The sequence below is a fragment of the Phocoena sinus genome, chromosome 8 (assembly GCF_008692025.1).
Source record: "Phocoena sinus isolate mPhoSin1 chromosome 8, mPhoSin1.pri, whole genome shotgun sequence".
In the NCBI taxonomy this organism is placed as follows: domain Eukaryota; kingdom Metazoa; phylum Chordata; class Mammalia; order Artiodactyla; family Phocoenidae; genus Phocoena; species Phocoena sinus.
In genome coordinates this window covers 18,714,190-18,719,122 of record NC_045770.1, presented here as the reverse complement: position 1 = coordinate 18,719,122, position 4,933 = coordinate 18,714,190, and the positions used below count along the sequence as shown (strand labels likewise).

The following is a 4,933-nucleotide window of genomic DNA, read 5'->3' as shown; positions in this document are numbered from 1 at the left end:
AGTACTATATATTTATAAAATAGAAAAAAAACAAGGTCCTACTGTATAGCTCAGGGAACTCTATTCAATATCTTGTAATAAACTATAATGGAAAAGAATATATATATATATATATATATATACACACACACACACATATATGCACACACATATCTATATATCTGAATGACTTTGCCATACACCAGAAACTACCACAACATTGTAAATCAGCTATACTTCAATTTTAAAAAGTAAATTAAAAAAAGATTAAAATGAGTTCTTAAAAATCTCAACTTGACCAGATATAAAACAATTTTAAAACCTCTAAAGATATACTGAGAAAAAACAGGCTTAAAAAAAACCCACGTTTGTCGTTAAGCAGAAAGAGACATCTTTAGATAAACATAAGAAAAGCCATAAGCTGCACATTGCAGATGGTTCTAGCTATCCAGGCAACAGGCAAAGAGCAAGCACTTGAGGTCTTCTCCCATTTTCGTTCATTCTTATTGCTGGAACTTCATACTCATTTCCTCTCCTCGGATGACTAAATCTGGTAACGGTAGAGATGGTAAGCCCCATTTACTCAGCCATGGCCTGTTCGGCCTCAGAAGCAGTCAAACTCTCAGTGGCTTTTGTCTCTTTGCCACCTTGTGGTAGTGGGTTTTCTGGGCGTCTTCTGTGGAATAGACGTTGAGGTGTCTGCTGACCTGGGGTCTCCTCTTCTTGATTTCCTTTATCTTCTTCATTGCTATCCTCTGTAGGCTGTCTTCTGCGAGAAGAGCCCCTGCAGAATCACCGTCAATGACCTGATACATGTTCTGTCTCACGGGTCTACCTTGTTCTCCTACACTCTAGTTCTCAGCACCCTCCTCCCTTCTCCCTGCACAGGACTACTGTGTGGGGTGCCCATAGGGTCTCTGTAAGGTGCCTGCGGTAGGGATGGTGCTGCTGGGCCCGGCCTTCAGGAGCCCTCTTCAATCCCTTTCTTTCCACTCTCACTCTTCTGAAAATTCTGCTGGTAATCGTGTGGTGGACCCCTACCACACGTGTAGGGTCTATAAGCACTGTTTGTGCTCTGCTACTGCCTTGCTCTGGAGCTCCACCAGAACCTGTAACATCTGCTGCTTCTGCATCCTCTTCCCCTTCAACAACATCAAACTCCAGTCTCTCCACATCTTACACTGCAAAGGTAGTTCCTGGGATTTCCTTTCTGGCATTCTGGTGTGCGAAAGCATCTTCCTGTTGATGAAACCATATCTGTTTCTTATATTGAGCTTTATTTACTTTTCCCAAAACCCTCATTGTGATGACTTTCTTGGAGCCTCCTAGATGAGGCTGCTGGGGCCACTGCTCCCTTCACCCACTGCTCCAGGTGTGGGGTTTGGTATGGGAGTCACTGAGGGCCAGACTGTGCAGTGCTGGGTCTCGCCTGGCTGCTCTTGGGTGTGGTGGTGGTGACTGGGTCCAGCTGTAGCAGCTGTGGCTCCTCCAGAGTGTGACAGTAACTAAGATGGTGGTGGCAGTGGTGCAGCTCAGGACTCTCTGAACAGGACATCCTTCCTGATGTGGTAGAGAAAAGCTATAAAATGGCAGAAAAGAAAATGATGCCTGATATAACAATTGCAGTCTGACACTGTAGTAGAGATCCTCCCAGTGCATTAAGGTAAGAAAAATAAATGCAAGGTACAAAGATCATAAATGAAGAAATAAGACCGCCACGGTTCACTGGTGAAATTATTGTGTACCTACAAAATCTGGAAAAATCTACAATTAAACTATTAGCATTAATAAGAAACTTTAGGGCTTCCCTGGTGGCGCATTGGTTGAGAATCTGCCTGCCAATACAGGGGACACGGGTTCGAGCCCTGGTCTGGGAAGATCACACATGCCACGGAGCAACTGGGCCCGTGAGCCACAACTACTGAGCCTGCGCATCTGGAGCCTGTGCTCTGCAACAAGAGAGGCCGCGATAGTGAGAGGCCCGCGCACCGCAATGAAGAGTGGCCCCTGCTTGCCGCAACTAGAGAAAGCCCTCGCACAGAAACGAAGACCCAACACAGCCAAAAATTAATTAATTAATTTAAAAAATAAGAAACTTTACTACATTAGCTGGGTACAAAGCTAATATTTTTTTAAACAATGATATTCTTGGGTATCAGCCACTAAGAGAAAATTTGTGAAAGATCCTTTCTATTACAGCATCAAAAACTATCAAGTACCTAGGAATCCTGCTATCTTCCATCAAACCAGATGTTAAAGGGTTTTGCAAAAATGTAAAACAATGTCAGCAATCTCTGTGCATAGAATCTTTGAATAAACTTTGGGAGAATTAACATCTTTACAAGATTGAGCGTTCTAATGAATGTGGTATATTTCTCCATCTATTTAAGTCTTATTCAATGCCCTTCTATGAAGTTACAGAGTTTTCCTTGTAGAAGTTCTGCCCTTCTTAAATATTTCCTATATACTTGATATTTTTTCAATGCTACACAGAATATTAAAAAGATATTTACTCAAGAATCAAGGTTTAATACAATTAGTAATTTTTCCTACTTATACAGGGCATTCTTAAAGGGAACTGGCTTTTTTTTTTCAACTGGTACCTTGTGGTGAATAATACGATGACTACTAGTGCAGTAGCGTCACTACCTTGATTCACGTTAAGTAGTTTTACCACCATTGCTTTTGTACTATCGGTGCAAATGTAAACTCAGTGAGAAAAAGCAAATCACGTCTTATAAAAAGTTTTGACTTCATGAACCCCTGAAAAGGCCTTAGAGCACCCTAGGAGTAGCAGACTGCCCTGCTGTAGAAAAATGCCTGCTCATCCGCACCAGGAAACACCTATAGGAATATTTGCAGAGAATTGTTTACAGTGGCCCCAAATTGGAAATAACCCCAAAGTCTTTCAACTGTATAATGAATAAATTATACTCATCAATAGAATACTATATAGCGTTGAAAATGAAATAGCTACAGCTACCTGAAACAGTATGCAATGATACCATGCCCAAGGCAGCTAAACTGGTGGCATCTGGAGGGCACATTAGAGATCTCAGAGGTTGTGAGGAGAGAGAGTGGCCTTTATTATCCTTAGATCCAAGCAAGAGCCAAGGTTCCAGAGGAATAGATTTTCATTTCCTCAGGCCTGGGAAGAAGTTGGGTATTTTTGTGGTTTTCGGAAAAGTGGGGGGAACCTAGCCAGCAGAAGGCTGTGAACTGCTTGAAGAGAGGCTTTTTTTTAATTAATTTTTATTGGAGTATAGTTGATTTACAATGTTGTGTTAGTTTCTGCTGTACAGCAAAGTGAATCAGTTATATGTATACATATATCCACTCTTTTTAAGATTCCTTTCCCATATAGGTCATTACAGAGTATTGAGTAGAGTTCCCTGTGCTATACAGTCGGTCCTTATTAGTTATCTATTTTATATTTGTAGTGCGTATATGTCAATCCCAATCTCCCTATTTATCCCAGATGTAGAAAACAAATTTATGGTTATCAAGGGAGAAAGGGGGATAAAGAGAGGCTTTAGCTGCGTGCATTGTGCGATTCTAGAAAGGAGGATCTGCCTGATCCTGCTACTTCTAGTGGTCCAGGAAGGGAACAGCACAGGTGGAATTTCTCCAAGTACCTTCTGTTGGTAGACCTAAGAGCAGGGAAATATTCTTCTAGAAAATCAACAGAGGGGTGATAGTTGCCAGTCCAATCATCTCTTGTTCAGAAAAGCAAAAATCATTGTATGTTCTATCACCTGTCATTCTGACACCGCTAGAAGAAATGCAAACAACCTGCTGTATATGGGGCTGAAGGGATCACAAACCATAAAAAGGCAAAGCAAAATTACAAATCACTTAAGGGAACTCTGGAATCTTAAGGTGGGATGATTAAATAGGAGGTGTAGAGCAGTTGGTTCCCACTGAAGGAGGGCTGTTGGAAGAGCATATGAGGATATTAATTTTAAAAGGTGGTGAGGACTCTCAAAAAAGATGCAGTTTCAGCACCAAGGGACTTTCAGAAGCTGAAAACAAAACAAAACCTCTATATTTAACAGATAAAATAGGTAAACTGAGAAACAAGATAGTTACAATTGAGAATCACATTGGAGATCTAGAAAATCAAGAGAAATGCCTCATAAAAGCAAGTCAAGGCACAAAACAAAATCAAAAAAGTAAAAGATAATCAAATTGGATAAAGATCCAAGAAACCTAATAAGCAAAGAATAGGATGTCTGGATGGAAAGAGGGGGAACAAATGGAAAACACTGTTTCTCCTGAGTTCCAGATAGACTTGAAATTGAAGATTGAAATGACATTTAAAAAAAACTAAGTGAGAACTGATGAAAATAAACACACACCTAGAAATATCCTAGTGAAATTCCTAAATTATGATATTGAATCTTCTCAAAGGGTAAAGACAAAAATATTGAAAGCTGTCAAACAGAAAACAGGGGGAAGGGAGAAGAAGGGAATACACACGAAAGAGGATCAGACTAACCTTGGATTTCTCATCGGCAACGCTGCAATTAGAAGGCAGCAGAATTATATCAATAGCTATATTATAGACCACTAGGGCTCATCTTGGGAGAAAGGCTGTGCAAGATTATGACAATAATGAGAACAGAATTTTGGTGTAATAGAAGTGATCAGTGTAATTCTGACTGTTAGGAATGGGAAGGTAATCAACAAGATAATCAGAAAGCATAATAAAACATCACAGTTAATGAGACGAAAAGAGAATAAGCAGAAATTAAACCAAGGAAAATATAGTGGATATCTCTTTTTTAATTGAAGTACAGTTGATTTACAATATTATGCTTGTTTCAGGTGTACAACACAGTGATTCAATATTTTTATAGATTATACTCCATTTAAAATTATAAAATACTGGTTATATTCCATGCGCTATACAATATATCCTGTAGCTTATTTATTTTATGCATAGTAGTTTGTA

At 39.7% G+C, this 4,933-nt stretch overlaps 1 pseudogene; it reads right to left on the bottom strand.

Annotated features, from left to right (window-relative positions):
- Positions 1-558: 558 nt before the first annotated feature.
- Positions 559-1,281, bottom strand: LOC116757725 (annotated as a pseudogene).
- Between the last annotated feature and the right edge of the window lie 3,652 nt (positions 1,282-4,933).